A 19015-nucleotide genomic window follows, 5' to 3' on the forward strand; every position below is an offset into this window, starting at 1 on the left:
AGTACACAGCCAAAGTAATCATCTTGGGCCTTACCTCCAGACTGCAATGGAATATGTCATTTTAAACCTCACCAACTTCTTCCCAGAACAGCTGAATACTGGGAAAGGTTACGAACATGTGAAGATCCTCAGCATCATGCAACCCACAGTTCTTACAGCACACTTCATTCGACCCTTGTAGCTTAGCCATTCTCCTAGGAGTCCAGAAAGCTCTATAAAGAGAGAACAAATGGTTCCTTCTTAAAAAGGCAGGTATTTCCGTGCAATACAAAGTACGCATAGGTGCTTGCCACATATGATGCAACTGCGAGCTCAAAAAGTGCTCTCCCTATAATGTCTCAGGCAGGCAGAAGTCTCTGTAAATGATGTCCAGCATTAACCAATACCATCCTGAGAACTCCTTTTACCTCTGTGGCCCTATTCACCAATCGATCTCCAGCTCATTTGTACAATTCTCTTTTCCCCTCATAGCCCGGGCCCTGCTACTCAACTGATAGAATTTGAATTTAGAGATGGAGCTACTGGTTGATGCCTGCAATTGTTCCCAAAAGCAAAACTCCCCCGCCTGAAACAGCTGACCCTATTCTAGTATTCTAGCATCTTCGAGCTCAATTGCCAGCATATCCTCAAACACTCAAGACTGCCTGGGGAATCACATATTGGAGCAAATTTACTATAATACAGGAGATTTGTTGCATGTCTAATCTGTACCCAGAGCAATGATGCTGCCTGCAGCACCTTTAACCTCTCCTTTTAAAAGAACCTCATATCTCCAGACTTATACAAAAATGTAACCGTTCCCTATTCTGGCTCCTTCAGCATCTCTTTAAAAAGGTGGTTACCTCTAATGTAACTGAAATACGTTAACAAAAACCTAAAGTTTGTAAGCTGAAAGGCCCAAGCATACATTAGAAAATCAGCAGCGGGATACCTCCTTTAACACGTTCCTATGCAGCTTTACCCTGCAAATTCTTGTACCTTTTGAAGCCTTTATAAAAAAGAGTTTATTCTTCCATGTAGTTCACCTAGCCATGATTTCCTGAAGTGTAATGGTAGTGCATTAAACAGCAAAGTAAATTTAGGTAGAATAGACATCTTAATTACATTTTCTCTACCATATAGTGATAGAGGTAAATGTGGCGAGCTCAATAATATCTATTTGTTTCCACCATTAACCTACTAAAATTTAATTTAGCAATTTTCTCTAGATTTTGACTAATTCTAATACCCATATAGTTTAATTCTCTTTTTATGAGATGATTTTCTACTTCCGTATTCCAGACCATAACTTCCTTTTTTGCTGGATTTGCCTCATATCCAGAGACTTTCCCAAAGTCAGAGATCCAACACTCTAATGCTACCAAAGTGGAGCCTAGACTGCTGGCTAGATCATCACGTAATTGGCATATAAAACAAACTTTGTTTCCCAAGTGACACTCGTGAATGGTTTTATATCCTCTCCTTTCTAATGTTTCTGGCTAATGACTTGATGTACAAATTAAATAGCTGAGAGAGCGGGCAACCCTGTCTAGTTCCTCTTGAAATTTTTAATTCTGCTATCAAATTGCCATTTAAGATCATCCTTGCTAAGGGTGCCTTATAAATACTCCCAAATCACACCACAGAATGTATCCTCTAAAATGTAGTGACTTAAAAGTGTGTTCAGATATTGTCAACTTACTCTACCAAATGCTTTGATGGCATCTAGTGTGATAACTGCAAGTGACAGCTTATTTGCCTAAGCCAAATCTATGGCCCCTATCAATTTACGGGGTTAGTTCATGTATGTGTCTCCCTTTCATAAAACCCTTCTGACCCTGTAGTATAATCTCTCCCATTACCTTATTCAGTCTAGTAGCTGATAGATTTGCAAAGAGCTTATAATCACAATTGAGGAGAGAGATGGGTCTGTAAGGCTCACACTTGTCTGGCTTAAGGATCAAAGTAACCGTGGCCTCCTCCCAAGACTTAGGAAGAGGGGTTCCTTCTTCTAAAATCCCTCCCAATAGTTGGGCCATAAAAGGGGTGATAGTCTCCCCTAAAGCCTTGTAGAATTTATTGGGGAGCCCATCCCGTCCTGCAGCCTTCCCTCACTTACCCTTATCTAATGTCCGTTGGACTTCCACCCGAATAAACATTTGATCGAAGCTTTTTTTCCTTCTTCTGAGACTCTTCTCACCGTTAACCCTTCTAACCACACATTCACATGCTCCTCCGATATTCTCAGGTCCTCTGTTTACAAAGATCCAAAAAAGTCCAAAATAGCACATTCTACCTCCCGGGTCTTCATTAGGAGTTTCCCTGTTGCCCTACACTTCACTTCCCTTACCTCACTCCACACTTGGTCCACCTTGGTCTTTCAAGCTGTCTTGCTCCGCCTTTCAGATAATACAGAGTTCCACACAGTGGCTCAAACATGGCAGAGCAGGAGACATAAAACACAACTCCTCCTAGAAAAGGGTTTTACTTTACAAAATGCAAATACTCTTTTTTTAGAATAAGGTTTGGGGTTTTATATATGCAATGCTCTCTAACAGAAAGATTTTCCCAGATACCAAATGAACAACATTCAAATTTATAGATAGAAATATATATTTATATGCAAGCAATGATAACACACTTAGTAAATGCTACAATTAAATGCCTGGACATTAATATGAAATACAAGCAGCAAATAATATGAGATAAAATGCAAGAAAATATATTGGACGTCCTGCAAGAGATCAGAAAGATATATATATGCACACTAAATACATCAAATGATTACTTTGGGTATGCACCTCGGCTCACTCACACATCACAAAGAAAACATCTCAAATGATCAAAGCCACTGGCCACACATCACAACGGCAATAATTAAAGCTCAACACTTCACCTGGTGCAAACACTGCATCTTATTCTACTCCAGACCGGGGGATTTAACAGCCGGGGACAAGAGCCTCACCAACCAGGGTTCCGCTGTACCGAAGTAGACGTGTCCATCCCCATTCGGATTCCAAAATCCCGGTTTCTAAGTCAACAAACCTCAGCTTTATAATCTCAAAACACACTCGAAGGTTCGAGAGTCTTTCCATCTGCCCCAAGGAAACTTACTGGAACTAGCCAGTTACCAGTCAAGCATTCCAGGGCAAGAAGGAGTTCCCATGTTCCCTCTATATTCTCACATGTTCCAGCCTTCATCTTAACAAAGCCTCCGAAATCCGTCCTGGGTACATTAAACAATCTCTCACAAAACAATCCTTGAACATGATTAGCTGAAACAACTTGCAAGCCTGTCTGTGCGTGTAGAAAAGCTCAAGCAAGGCAGAGTCAGAATTCAGGATGACATGAGGCCATGTCAAAGCCAATAGTAAGAACTTCATAATACTTGATCTCTCAATGTACAACACAGTGCATATTTGTGCACCACTGCTTATAGGATCATATACTTCATCTCTCAATGTACAACACAGTACACACTTGTACACCACTGCACTTATGACAAAAAAAGTACATTCCACATCTCTCTCTCATGCTCTCAAATGCACATTCCACACGTTTTGTTCTTGGCAAGCTGTCCTACTGTGACAGCTCCCACTGTAAGACTACAAGATAATTTTTTTACAACATCTTTCTGGCGATTCTGCGTTGTACACTGTTAACTTTTTACGGGTCTCCATCAGACTCAGGGCAAGCTGTGATTGATTCTTATATTGTGAGTTATGTATTTTTATACTGCATTTTAACTACCCAGAACTTATTATACTTGTCAATTTGTAAACCGAATGATGGTATATTGATGTTTGCATGACTTTTATGATTTTATTTTTAAAGCCGAATAAAGTTTATTGACTGTGACTACGACTACAAGATTACAAGAAAGAAACCTTTACGCAAAACAGAGCATATGCAGGATGTCATACATTCAAGCTAGGGTCAAGTAAAACACCAAAGTCAATTGAAATGATGATAGTCAAAGGTCATCACATGGTGTCAGACCATAAGAGTTCCTCTAGCATTACACAAGCTTCCCCATGTTTTCACTGTATTCAAAGTGTGCTAACTTGCTCACCTCCAACCTAACCCTTACCCTGGATTCCAAAACAGCCATCAACCTAAGCTTCCAATCTTGCAGCTCACTTAGCAATGCCTCACTAGACTTCTCTGAATGCTGTTTCTCCCAAAGTTTCTTTTCTATGTAGATGATCTCTGGTTCTAGCTCAACCACTCCCTTCTTAAACGTTTCTTTGCCGAAATATTAATCAGGATACCCCCTCATGAAGGCCTTACAGGGGTCCCAAAATACATGCAGCAGAGCTGAACTGATATTTGTCTATGGAACTCAGCCACCGCCCCCTTTATCTACCTATTACCTCCTGGTCCACTAGTAATATGCGATCTAAAGTCCACCTTCTTGTCATTTGATCTAGCTCCATTTTGAGCTCTAGTGCCACCGCAGACTGATCTGACATATGGGCCGCTAGGTACCTTACTGTAAGAATGTTTTCCTGAATAGTCTGGTTAACCAAGAAGTAGTCTATCCAGGATGAATGCTTATATTTTTTATTATGAAAAGTGGACCCTCGCTCTGTGCATGCCCTTACTCTCCAAATTTCATACAAACCCAACTGTCTCATCATAGTTTTTATATGTGATTGCGTTTTAGGACAGAATTTGGCCTTACTATTACCTGACCTATACAAACAGTTATCCAATATGGCATTAAAGTCCCCAGGCAATATTAGTGAGTAGTAATTTCCAACCAGCTCTATTCATGAACTCTGGAAGGGTTCCACATCATCTACATTTGAACCGTAGTATCCCACCAAGGTATGAGAGTTGTCAGAAATCCTTAATGTTACAATAACCTACCTACCCTTCTGCTGCATTTTTTAATATCAGAATGACCACCCCTTTTGTTTGGCTAATTTGGTTAGTACACACCACCTGCTAGACCCATTTCTGTGACCTAAACCACTCCAGACATTTAACATTACACAGGCTCTTGGGCAGAACGGAAGGAGGAAGGGAGGTTCCAGACAGATCACATGAAAAGTTGTTAATGTGAGAAAATGGCGGAAAGTTAGCAGCAGGCCACGTGAGTGCCTGGATGTGAGGGAGAACTTACCGGTTGTTAAGAGCAACCCACACTGATGGTCGGTGAGAGTTTTAGATCGGAGGCAGCAAGTGCGAGGACTCACAAAAGTTGTGTGCGGCCCTTGAGGCGGCAGCAGACAGGGAGCGGGAGTGGTAGACAAGGGCCGCCGAGGAAGTGAGGAGGACCAACAAAATCACTTGCAGGGTTGCACGGAGGAGAGGAATGGCAGAGGCAGTACACGCAGGGTGGCTGCAAAGTGTCTCCTCTCTCAGGGTGAGGCAATGAGGGAGCAATGGAGCGACATGTTTTGGAGCAGCTCGGAAGGGAGTGTGGTTGTGGTAGAGGAGGAAGGGTACTCGACTGCACCTGAACAGAAGAGGGAAGGTAGGAGAGCAGCTGAGGGGGCTGAAGGCTGGCCAATGAAGGGGAGCCCTCATAAGAAGAACAGATATACTCTGAGGAGTGCAGGGGAAGTAGGGGGTGGCTTCGATAAAAGCAGTCATATAGCCCACATAGACAAGGGGAAGCGGAAGGTCGAGCCACTTAAGCTGAAACTGAAGGTGTCTAAGGGGGTAAGTAAGGCCAAAATCCCCCTTCCCTAGGAAATGTTTTCTAGTCTTGCAGAGAAATAGAGACTATCAGAGCCAGTACTTCATCCCCGAGTATTGAAGGGCGCTAGAAGGAAACCTTTAAATTGGCCATTCAGTAGCCATCATTTTAAGATTATGCCCTCGCTTAGATCCTTTTTAAATGTGCAAAGCAAGGATATCATATCTGGAGAATCTAGGGTGGCTTTGTGTGCACTTCAGTCAATGGAGATTAGAGGGGTAGGAGGGGAGCCCCCCCCCCCCCCTTAACAAAGGCAGCAAAAGAATTAGTTTCAACTCCTGAAGAGAGAGTAGCTGATAGCGGGAGTTTTAATATATCTCAAGGGGTAAACCGATATCAGTGCCTGCCCGATATGGGAAGGGAAACATCCATTACAACGCAGCCATTACATCGTAATGCCTTTACAATGCAACTTTTAAAATGCTGGTGATATTACATTGCATGCCATTACAACGCATGTGCCATTACAACCTATGCCATTACAACGCATTGTAAGGTTAGTAATTGAGGTGAGGTAAGTATTTATTTTTGATTATTTTTAATATTTGTTTTTTAGTTTTTGGGGCAGTTTTTAAATATTTTATAATGGTATATTTTTTATAATAAAATTATTTTATATAAAAAAATTGAAGATTGTTTTTTGCAAACATCCCCAGATCTTATTTTTAAGTTTTGTGAATTAAATAATATTTAGTTTACAAGTTTTTATGAGAAAAAAAAAAAATATATATATATATCATAAAAATCAAATAAAAAGGGTAGGTTTTGGGTTATGTAGTGTATTAATACTCATGTTTTATTTTTAATACTCTCGTATTATTAAAAAAATTCGATTAGTTATTATTTTTTAAATAATATATATATTTATTATAATGCATTTATTTAAAATCTATTACAGGTGCTTTGCCCTTATTCCCTGGGATGGGATATACGGGAAACAGGGGTTTTGGGTGTAGGAGTGTATTAATACTCAGGTATTAATTTTAATACTTGATACTTTATGGATATTTAGTTATAGTATTAGAAACTTTTATTTAAAATTAATTCTCGGGTATTAATTTTAATACTTATGAATTAATAGAAATGTAGTTTACTGTTAGATAATTTAAAAAAACATTTATATTTTAAGTAATAAAAAAAAGCTTAGGCACCTATCGTCTGGGATGGGATCCATGGGAAACAGGCGTTTTGGGTGGGGGAATGCATTAATACTCAGGTATTAATTTTAATACTTGTCAATTAATTGATATTTATTTTTAGTAATAGAATATTTTAAAATAAATTTAATGATAAAATAATAAAACAGGCTTTTGCACCTATTCTCTGGGACGGAATGCATGGGAAACAGGGTTTTTGGGAGGGAAGCATATTAATACTTCAGTAATAATTTAAATACTTGAGAATTAATAAATATTTAGATTTACTGCTAGAGAATTATTTTAAAGTATTATTAAAATTATTAAACAAGGCTTATGCACTTATCCCCTGGGAGTGGATGCATGGAAAACATGAGTTTTGGGTGGGTGGGGGGGGGTGTATTAACACTCAGGTAATTTTTGTAATACTTTAGTATTATGTATTAATTAATTTTGAGGTATTTAATTTTAAAATTGTTTAATTAATTGTAATTATTACAATTTATAAAAGTGATATGCAGACAAACTCAGGGTGTTTTTGGGTAGGGGGTGATTATATATCAATGTATAATTATAACCTATCATAAATGAAATATTATAAATTTAAAATTTGATTTATAAAATTAATAATCTTTTAAAAGTATATTAATATATTTTAAAAATTCAAAAAATCAAACATGTAGAACATGAGTTTGCATAAATAGACATAGAAAATGTTTTAAAATATAAGTTTAAGAAAAAATAAATAGTTTACAAAACAATTGATTGACACATTATTAGTATTGTAGGTAATTTTATTACATTTCTAATAAATATAATACAGTTAAAAAAATGATCAATTAAAAAAAATACTCTATTGGTTGTATTATTTTTTATAAATAAACATAGATTTTAAACTGTATTGTGACATATCATTTTTATTTTCTTTGTAGGTTTTCCCACGGTTTAACATTGAAGTCATTGAGAGAAATTGTCCTTTTTTCCTTTTTCGGAAATGGCGTTGCCGCTTGTACGTACGTTTCGTCATTGCGAGGATTGTCGAGGTCTGGATCAGAAGCATGGAAGAGCTGTGTCCAGGTAAAGAAAATTTTATTTATTAAAAATAGGTTAATGTTCGCATAGTTTATTGTAAGGAGAGAGTATGGAGGTTGTAAGAATTAGGGTACTTGTATTGAGATATTTTTGTATGTTTTAACTTAAAAATGTTTCCCAAAAGAGGTAGTAGTTGTAGGCTCATGTTGGGTTTATTGATTTTGTAACACTTTTTGTTGAATAGAATAATTTAAAAAGAATGATTTATTTTTCTATTAAATAATAGTGTTATGAAAGCAATATTTTTTTAATTTATTTTGGTGCGACGGGTTTTTTAAATGAAGTTATTGCGTCGTCACGGTTTTACAGATAGGTGGAAGGAACATGGATACAGACTTCATGGATTGCAGAAATACTTTTTGGGACATTTTTAAAACATGGATTTTTGGGACTTATGCTGGATTTCGTTCGTTGGATTTTTTTCCAGCGGTTTTGTTTTTAAAACATTTATTCATTCTTGTGCTCTTTTAAGCCGTATTTGATCGACAGAGGATTGCAACGATGGATTTCTTGTTGCGTTTTTTGCCAAATAAGTATTTTTTCTGGATTTTTTTAGGGGGATGCGTTTTTTTGTGGATGAGCACAGTACAGTTTTCAGCACAATTTTTTGCTGCAAAAAATGGCTTTATCAAACTGTGTCCATGTTGCTTAGTTTAACTCGGGTCATGGCTTACATCAAGGATTATGGATTATTTACTATGGATTAGAAGACTGCTCAAGACTCTTGGTGAAAAGTGGGATAGTATGCAAGTCCAAGAGTTAAAAAAAGAAGACAACAGAAGGTAAGAAACCTGACTTTTAATTTATATTTTGACATTTTTTAGAAAATGCCAATTAAATTAGGTGAATTCTTTGTCAAAACAGGTGAAGTGTCCAAATTAATTATTCCAAGGGCCACACTTACCATTGACCCGAAATGCTAGGTAAGAAGGAGCAGTTGGCAACGTGGAAGGTTCAAACGTTTATTTTGCAATCACAAAACTCTATATAGAGGAGCCTCGTCGATCCTCACCCATCAGGTGCGCCGAGGAAGACTGCTGGCTCCTTGACAGTAACACACTTTTATACATTATCAGTACAGCATACAAAACCATATATGTGGAAAAGTACCAGTTAGTCCTGGCGCCCCTAATGAGCTCATGCCCATTTCTAGTTTCGGTTGCACACACAAAGGGTTACTATCTTTACAGAGAAGGTCGAAAGGGTAACTCCCTTTTCGTCCCAGGCCTAGAGGAATTTGCCTGATACTCCCTTTTAGCAGATGTGACCTTGCTTCTCAGCAACTCAGCCTGTCTCCTAATTAAATGCAAGGAAAGGGGAAAGCAGAGGGTGTGCGGGAAAGACCACGTGACTCCCAAGCGAGAGAGAGAGCCGTAATCCAAGATGGAGGCGGTTCGGTTTCTCGGCCCTTTTTGTCATACTAAACATAATCGGGGATCTCGAGCCGTTTAACTCACCATAACGAGGTAAACTATCATTAGATATACTGCGCTAATCATATCGTAATATCTTGAACACCTCAGAACGGCCCTTTTAGCGCAGCATAGCTAATAACGGGGTTAGTCTTCGAAAATACCCTCATCAATCTGCATTAAGTCGTGCGTCTCCTTCTGAGCCCGCTGGGTATCTATTCTAGTTTGGACGGGCTCGGGCCTAGGGATGGATCGGCGAACCTGAGTGGCACAGTATGCACAGCAAGCAGGCCCGCACTGTAGACAAAGACAGCAGGTGAAAATGAACCCCACTATTCCTAAAAGAATCATAAATAACTTCCATCCCCAGGTTGTCACCAAATCCCAAAACCACCCAGACAAGGACCAAGTACCAGTCTCGGTGTGAATTTCTGAAGCTAGCCGATGTAGTTTCTGAATGGCTAAATGGACAGAAGGGGCGGAGTCAGGTATATATACACAACAGGAGCTGCCGATGACTCTACAAGCTCCTCCGCGATCAGCTAGGATAACATCTAAAACAAGACGATTTTGGAGGGTCACAAGCCGGGTCGCCTGGAGCTCCACTGTAATATTAGTTAATATTCCTGCAGTAGTATTTACCACCCCTTCCACTACTCTAGATAGCCTCCTAACCTCTTTACTGTTGAGGATGGGTCCCCATATGGGCAACGCCCCTTTTATGATATCAACGAAGTGTTGGGCTGGAGTGTCAGTCTGGTCAGTGGCATCATTACTGGCGGCTTCAGCTTTTAGGCTCCGCCGATTTAAGGAATGAGATTTGTGATAATCGGAAGGAGCTATGTAGACCGGTGGGTAAAGAAAAGATAAGTAACATCGGCCCGCCCATCCCCTGGGTAGCCAAGTGTATGCATTTTCACCGCACACGAAATAAACATTGGGAGGGGTGAGTGTTGGGGGACTACTGAAAGTCTGTAGTTTATAAGTGTAATTACATCTACTATAACCTACGGATAGATGTCCGGTACCCTGCACAGAGAAGGAGGAGGACGTATTCAATACCGGGACCGGAATTATTTTCTCATCTGAGACATTTCGCTCCTGGAAATACTTGAAATACTCAGTAAAATTAAAGGTCATGAAATCCAACACTTCATCCCTCAACCAGGTATCATTCTCATGATCAGTGTATACGTTCATACAGGCGGTAGGATCAAGGGTACCATCCGTCCCCTCAGCATTAGGAGTAAAACCTTGGTGTGTCTCTATATAGGCTAAAATCAAGGCGTAATCCTTCTCTGAGAATCGACGTTCATCTATAGCGTAGTGTTCATTTAGCATGGATAACATTTTAAACCAGGCTTCGCAACTACCTAAATAAGACAAGGGCATTGATATGAACAAATCTTGCTTATGCATCACTGACGGGAGAAGACCACAGACCCAACAATCAGTAACATTTGTGGAACTATGAGTCTGGTGTAGCATCTCAATGAAAGCATTATGTACATATGTCTGTCGGTGTCTCTCCTTATGGGGGGCAAAAGTCTGGAAATGATGTTCCTTAGGGGCAGGGGTAGACACTATCAAGGTGTGCACAGGATGGCGAAACTCTAGATATATAAACAGACCTAAGCATAGTACAAAGGATACAATCAATATAGAAATGAAAACAATTTTAACACGCAAACTCCATGAGGAGAACATTGGCAAATGTGGGGGAATGGCACGGGGTACTATGGGCCGCCCTTCTTCAGGGACAAAACGAGCAAAAGGGTACATTTTCCTCACTAAAAGTCCAATATAATCTCGGGATACAAAAACTACGAGCAGTCCGACCTGCCGGAGGGTGCTTCTTTCCTGTGTCCGTATAGAGCCTCACAGGCAGACTCCTATTGTTCAGAAAAAGAAAAACAGAAAAAACTTCTCGCGTTGGGATCGCACTTGACACAACCCTTGTTGAAAACAAACTCCACCTGGGCCCCCACCAATCCAATCAATGTCTCTACTTTCGTTCTGAACAGAGCTTAACTGAAAGTTCCATGCTCTCAACGAGTTCAGTCCAGTGTTCTATCAATCCTTAGGTCTTTGCCGAGGCTCCCAACTTCACTTGCCAAGGCTAGACCTAGGATTCCCTATTTCCGGGGCCGCAGGTGATATCGATCCCGACCAGGGGTGCCAGGATTCACAAACAAAACAGGCACACTGGGATCAGACGGGGAGCTGGGTTCCTGACCAGGCGCCTCACTCGGAGCAATTGAGTGGTCGCAAAAAGGGTCTTGCAGGCTCACAGCACTCTCCCCTCGCCCGTCAACTTCTCTGCGGGTGTCCAGGGAAGGTCGTTTCCTAGTGCTGGGCTCGCCCTGGTTTGGCAGGCCTCCTCCTGGTCAAGCTGCTCCCTTGGCAATGGGAGAGGAACTCGCTTAAGATGGGAGATATGGATCCAGCGCTGCTTACCCTCAACTTTTACCGCTGTTCGCGTTGCCAGGAGCACCTGGTATGGTCGGGACCAGCGCGGATCCAGGCTCGATTTTCGTTGATAGTTCCGAACCAAGACCCACTGTCCAGGCTCCACGTTGTGTCCGGGTCCCTCCGGCAGGGGCTGCAGTACGGCAGATATCTGTTGATGAATGGAATGGAGATCTTTAGTCAAAGCATACAAATAATCAGTCAGCATAGGATGGTCTATGTCCCTGAAGAATTTGGGCCGAGGTACTCCCCACACATTGGCAGGTCTGCCAAAGATTACCTCGTAAGGGGAGACACCGCTCCGGGAATGTGGAGTGGTTCTTACGGACAACAGGGCCAGGGGTAGAAGATCAGGCCATTTTAATCCTGTCGTGTCCTGAAGTTTAGCCAGTTTCAATTTCAGAATCCCATTATATTTCTCAACTAGGCCTGCTGATTGAGGATGTCGGGCTGCGTGGAACTTCTGCTGAATGGACAGACCCTTGCATACATGCTTAACTAAGTCAGCATTGAAATGCGTCCCATTGTCACTCCAAATCACCCGTGGCAACCCATATCGAGGGAAAAACTCCTTTACCAGAGCTTTCGCGGTTGCCAGGGCAGTATTCTCCTTTGTGGGATACGCCTCCACCCCTTTACTAAAAGTACAGATTTCCACCAGCACGTATTTCAAATTGTTAACTCGTTCTAGCTGTATATAATCCATTTGGAGTACTTCAAAAGGCAGGGTGGGCGGCGCAAAACTACCCGCCAAGACGGGAATGCTAACCCCAGGATTATGCTGGAGACAGATCATGCAGTGCTGAACCAGGTTCCTAGCTGTCTTATGAATATTAACATTGTACCAGACAGGATCCAATGTGGCACAGATGCCCTGGACCCCTACATGTGAAGGTCCGTGTGCCATAGCTACTACTGCATTCACAAATGCGTTTGGCAGTAACCATCTACACTTCTCTGACAAATCAGTCCAACATCCATTCTCATCAAGCCTCCCCACCTGTTCTTGCCAATATGTCAATTCTTCCGGGGTCACCTCCTTTTGTAGCTCTTTCACGCTGTCTATGGTGCTGTTAAAAACCCCTGCCTCTATCATTTTTGTCACTACAAACATGGAAGTGGTGTCAGACTGGGCTGTTTCCTTGGCGATCCTATCCGCAAAGGAATTTCCCCTCCCCACATCATCCACTACAATCTTGTGTGCGCTACATTTCACTATGGCCAGGGTTTTAGGCAACGTTAATGCAGCTAGCAATCGGTCAACTAATGGCCCATTCTTTATCTTTTCGCCATGAGATGTCAAGAATCCTCTTTCCGCCCATAACCTCCCGAAGCTATGTGCTACGCCGAACGCATATTGGCTATCGGTGTAGACATTTAGCTTCAAGCCTTTTCCCAACTCGCAGGCCCTGAATAATGCAACCAATTCGGCCGCCTGGGCCGACCGGTACGGTATCTTGGCTGCCTCGACTACCGTTTGCAAGGTAGTGATCGCATAAGCCGCAGCTGTCGTACCATCCGGTAATCTAAAGCAGGACCCATCAACATACAATTCTCCTTGGGCATCAGAAAGTGGGGTGTCAATTAAATCTATCCGGCCCTTTGTCTCTTCTTCAGTTCGAAAAATACAATCATGTATGTCTTGTCCACCATCCCCTGAAGGGAGGGGCAACAGTGTGGCAGGGTTCAAGTTAACACATCGTTTGATCGTTATATGAGGTGCAAACAGGGTCAATTCGTACCCTGTAAGACGCGCACTCGTTAAGTGCTGCGTCTGTGTCCTGTTTAATAATACGTCCACAGCATGAGGCACCATCACTGTCAGATCCGTATTCAGGACTAGCCCTTCCGATTGTCTGATAGCTATGGCCACCGCCGCTGCAGCCCTCAGACAACTGGGAAGTGCTCTGGCGACATTATCCAAAACTGCTGAGAAATATGCACAAGGCCTTTGCTTACCACCAAAGTCCTGTGTCAACACTGAAAGAGAGAAACCGTCCACCTCATGCACATAGAGCACAAAAGGCTTCCGGTAGTCAGGGGTGCCAAGCACAGGAGCAGAGCAAAGAGCAGTTTTCAGAGCAGAAAAAGCAGTCTGGCATTCCTCAGTCCAAGGTAAGGGTTCATGCACATCCTTCGTAGTTAGATACAAGAAAGGTTTAGTCAAGAGAGAATAGTTAGCAATCCATTGGCGACAGTAGGAGGTTATACCAAGCAAAGCGCGGACATCACGTTGCGTGCGAGGAACAGGCATGTTAGTTATGGTTGTGATGCGCTCAGAAGTCAACCGTCTACCCTCCTTCGACAGGAGATGACCGAGATAGGTCACCTCCGGTCGACAATATTGAAATTTAGAGAGCGACACCTTGTTACCATGAGTGGCCAAGTGCTGTAGCAGGGTAACCGTAGCATCGCGGCAACCCTGTTCTGTATCAGAGGCCACAAGGAGGTCGTCAACATACTGCAATAGGACATTACCTGGCGGTAATTGTAAAGAATCCAATACTCTTTTTAGGGCTTGGCTGTAGATACTAGGGCTTTCGGTATACCCCTGGGGGGCGCGACAGAATCTAAAGCTGCGGCCCCCCCAATGAGAAACCGAACAAATGTCTGCTATCTGGATGTATGGGAATGCTAAAGAAGGCATTCTTTAAATCAATCACCGAGAAAAATGTGGCAGTGGGAGGAATCATAGTCAAAATGGAATTAATGTCAGGTACCACCGGATATTGGGGTACCACAATCTTGTTAATTTCTCGTAAATCAATCACAAATCGGTAAGTATCAGCATAATCAGGAGATTGGGGTACGGGGGCTCGTTTAAGAATCGGAAGAATGGGACTGTTACAAACATTAGAGGCCGTTTCCTCCACCACCCCTGTTCTAATCAAGTCAGAAATAATGGCCAGTAAGGCGCGTTCCCCTGCGGGGGCTATTTTATACTGCGGGATCCTTGGCAATTTGGCATTCTGTTTCAGGGTGATGGACACCGGGGGAATTTGTAGGAATCCTACGTCAGTGTCCCCCAGGGCCCAAAGATCCTTCGGGAGTTGTGCAAGCTCAGGGGGTAGTGAGTCCGTTTTCGAAAAACATTGAACGGAGGGGATAGAGGTATTCCGAATGGTTAGATAAACTCCATCAGGTGAGCAATAGATGTGGGCATGCAATCGTTTCAATATATCCATACCCAGGAGATTTTCTCCACACTGGGAGGTGAGGAGAAAAGGCGATTCTATTGTAACCGGTCCCACACTAAGGGAAAGTGGTTTCGAAATGGGGCTCACCACCGGAGTTCCAGAGAACCCTACGGACACATTAGTCTGGCCAGACAGAGCGGCCCCCGGGACCAGGGCACGTGAAACAGAACTGTTCATAGCCCCTGTGTCAACCAAAAATTTGCCTGATGCATCCAACAATCGCGCATGGACATAAGGTCGAGCTTGATCTATCGGGATTGACACATGCCCCTTACTCTGACCTTGGCTGTCCTATGCTGGAGTATACCCGGCGTCTTCGTCCGTTACACGTCCATTATTGTAGTACTGTTTAGTCTGGTTTTGGTCGAAATAATTCTGACTGTTCTCACCTCGGGCTGCCTGTTCTTGTCTCGTGTATCCACCACGGTGTCCACTCATCCTTCCCCGTCCGCGACCCCTTGAAGCCGTATTCTGTTCATATAGCAACGGACACTGTGCTCTCCAATGGCCCTCCTCTTTACAGAAAGCACATTGATTTATGCCCAAATCTGTTCGCCCAGCCGTTTGCGTCTGTCCCGCCCCTCTTGGAGCGAAATTCCGCAACCCTCGTCCTCTTCCTCTACCTCTCTTCATTTGCTGTAGTAACACTCGCGTTTTCAATTCTTTTGATTTTCTTTCTGTCTTATCCTTGCTCTCATTCTCCCGATGCTCATAATACTGAGCCATGCTCAGTATCGTGGAGGGCGTGGTGGTCGTCCAGGTGCTCTCGGCTGCCTGCAACCGAGCCGATACTTCGGGTAGCAAATTTGTTACAAATCTATTAACAAATAAACGCACACCCCCTTCCGTTGCCAAGTCCTGTCCGCTGAAGTCAATAAACACTCCCTCAAACCTCGTGAAAAAATCAGAGACACTCTCGTCCTTCTTTTGTTTACAGGCCGTCAGCTTGTCCCAATCTACCTTCCTGGGTGGGATCAATGAGTGCATATAAGTTATTATTCTCTCAGGCAAGGCCAGTATCTCAGGTCGGGGCTTGTTCCCTGGTTTACGATCTCTGTCCCAGGTTCTCAATTGATCCCATGTCCCACCGAATTCCGTAACATGGTCCTGGTCATGTACCTGGCGCCAAATGTCCACCGGTACTAATAAAGCAAAGAATAATTCAATATCTGCCAACGTCATTACCGCTGACGAGGCGGCCTCGGTCAGTTCCTTGTAATATGCGGTGGGGTTCTTTCTAGGATCTGGCAACTGGCTTTTTAGGGATAGTACCTCACTCCGCTTCCAGGGGGTATAGACCCATTGTTCCTGGAACCGGGCGTCTACCCCAGGACGGGTAATGACGCCATGGGCATCTACTACTGCGGCAACTTCTGGATGATAGATAGGGTGCACTTCCCGCATGGGGAACTGGGAGAATCCGGCGGGAGTGGTAGACTGCAAACGAGCCCTATAAGAGACCAAGGTCTGTACCTTCCCATACACCTCTTCCGGTGCCAACTGAGATTTATGGACCTGATCAAGAATATCATATAGTATGGCCGGAGCCTTCCCTTCCTGATGTACCTGTTCCCACACAGAAATAAGACGGTTGGCCATATGCTCCAGGGCATGCTGTTGCATCACCGGTTCATAGTCTCTCATAGTACTCCAGATATCGGCAAGCGTATAAATGGGATGTCGCATCCACTGGGATGCTTGTGTAGCTATAGTTTCCCTTTCTTCCGTTCCCAAGGCCGAACGAGTGAACAACTTCCTACCCTCAGTGAAACTGGCCGGACGTAGCGGAGTAGTTGCAGCTGTCACCGGCGTGGTGCTGGCGGAGGAGGAGGGCAGAACAGAAGGGGAAGGCATTGACCCCTGCGACAGCTGAGGGGTCCCGGCTGCAGCTGCCGTCAATAAATTAGGCAATATGGTCATAACTTCAGACACAGATGTCGGCAACCGAGAGAGGTTCGGCTGGGAGGGAGGGGTAGTGGTGGCCAGGGGGGCCGAAGCCGAGGCCCCCTGGGACATATCCGGAGCCGGGGCCGAGGCCCCTGATACCTCCGGATATATCCTCTGTGGCACATAAGGGGGTGGTGGTCTGGTGTCCAGCAAATCCTCTATCTCATCTTCTGCATTCGGGCGGGTCACATAGCTCTTATCCACCTTCAGTCGGAACTCACGATTCATGCAATCCAATCCCTTTTCTACTCTGTCTCGGTCATAGGCCATAGCTTTCTGAGTAACATTCTGTCCTGCCTTACCTCTGGCTACTTTCTCTTCCCTTATTCGCCGTTGTTTGGCCTCCTTCTGCCATGCAACGAGGGCGTCAAACATGGCCTGCCTACTTCGCCTAGAGAACAGCTGTTCTTGTAGGAACGCAATTTTCTTTTCATCAAAGGAGCCTGTTTTGGGCCAGCGTAACTCCTCATTGCCCTTGGTATACTTATGCCACAGAGTGCAAAACAACAACGGAGAGATCCCATGTTTGACATACATAAAATGGCTAGGACTGCCCTCCGGCGGGGCGGGTTGGCTCTCCGCTAGTCTAGAGTCACTTGTTCGACGGCAGCAGCCAAAACAATTCAATTTACTAAAACAGGACATTTTGGTTAGTTTTCAGACATGTATACACGAACAATAATCAACACGAATCATACACAACGTACACGAATCATACACAACGTACAATCAGTATCAAAGAACCAAGCCCGTCGACTCTGGTTCACAGTCCAAAACACCAAACTACACGCGGGATTCCGGCCACCCTCCTGGCTCACCACTAAGACCAGTCCCTAACGAGGACTTGCCCCGTCAGGAGTATGCCTTGTGGCTACCCAGTCTAGGTCGCGGGTCTTTCCACGTGCAATCCGTTTGTAATCCTTCGGCGCGCCGTCTTTACTCAAATCAAATGCAACCTGTACGTACTTCAAGTCAAACCACGGTAATGCTAACCTTAATCAAACAAGACACCACCCTCCGGTGCGTGTCCTCAAATCAATGCCCCGCTGTCCAGCGCGAGCTTCAGACAAATGCAATCCGTGTTCAAAATCAAAACGCATCGTTCTCAACGAATGCTCTCAAATCAATCAAATTGCACACCATCTTCAACGCGTGCCTTAACCAATACTGCACCGTTTACAACGCGTGCGTCAAAATCAAATCAATACTCACCGGGTGCACCCAGATACGAATGTTCGTTCTCCGCTGCCAACTCCTCTAGACCAAATCGATCCAGTTCCTGGGTTAAGCCCGTAGGACCCCGGCGAAGGGTAACTAGCAGCAGGGGACGTACCGAAAAGTCGTGCAGGGTGGGAGAAATCCTCAGGCTCCTCTCCCGCCAACCGGTCAGGACGCCCCCAACCCCACCACCCGAATACGGGGGGGGAAAGACCCTTTCACGGGGTCCCTTCGTGGTCGCCAACTGAAGTGTCCAAATTAATTATTCCAAGGGCCACACTTACCATTGACCCGAAATGCTAGGTAAGAAGGAGCAGTTGGCAACGTGGAAGGTTCAAACGTTTATTTTGCAATCACAAAACTCTATATAGAGGAGCCTCGTCGATCCTCACCCATCAGGTGCGCCGAGGAAGACTGCTGGCTCCTTGACAGTAACACACTTTTATACATTATCAGTACAGCATACAAAACCATATATGTGGAAAAGTACCAGTTAGTCCTGGCGCCCCTAATGAGCTCATGCCCATTTCTAGTTTCGGTTGCACACACAAAGGGTTACTATCTTTACAGAGAAGGTCGAAAGGGTAACTCCCTTTTCGTCCCAGGCCTAGAGGAATTTGCCTGATACTCCCTTTTAGCAGATGTGACCTTGCTTCTCAGCAACTCAGCCTGTCTCCTAATTAAATGCAAGGAAAGGGGAAAGCAGAGGGTGTGCGGAAAAGACCACGTGACTCCCAAGCGAGAGAGAGAGCCGTAATCCAAGATGGAGGCGGTTCGGTTTCTCGGCCCTTTTTGTCATACTAAACATAATCGGGGATCTCGAGCCGTTTAACTCACCATAACGAGGTAAACTATCAT

The 19015-nt window shown here is 43.8% G+C and overlaps 1 protein-coding gene across 1 annotated transcript in view; it reads left to right on the plus strand.

Annotated features, from left to right (window-relative positions):
• Positions 1-7881, plus strand: part of LOC146822653 (uncharacterized) — a 150643-nt gene extending 142762 nt beyond the window's left edge. Inside the window, exon 5 of the mRNA XM_085606578.1 lies at positions 7755-7881. The gene's annotated coding sequence lies outside the window, so the exon portion shown is untranslated. The remainder of the gene's footprint in view (positions 1-7754) is intronic.
• The last annotated feature ends 11134 nt before the right edge of the window (positions 7882-19015 follow it).

This window comes from Triturus cristatus, chromosome 5_2, assembly GCF_964204655.1.
Source record: "Triturus cristatus chromosome 5_2, aTriCri1.1, whole genome shotgun sequence".
Taxonomy (NCBI): Eukaryota; Metazoa; Chordata; class Amphibia; order Caudata; family Salamandridae; genus Triturus; species Triturus cristatus.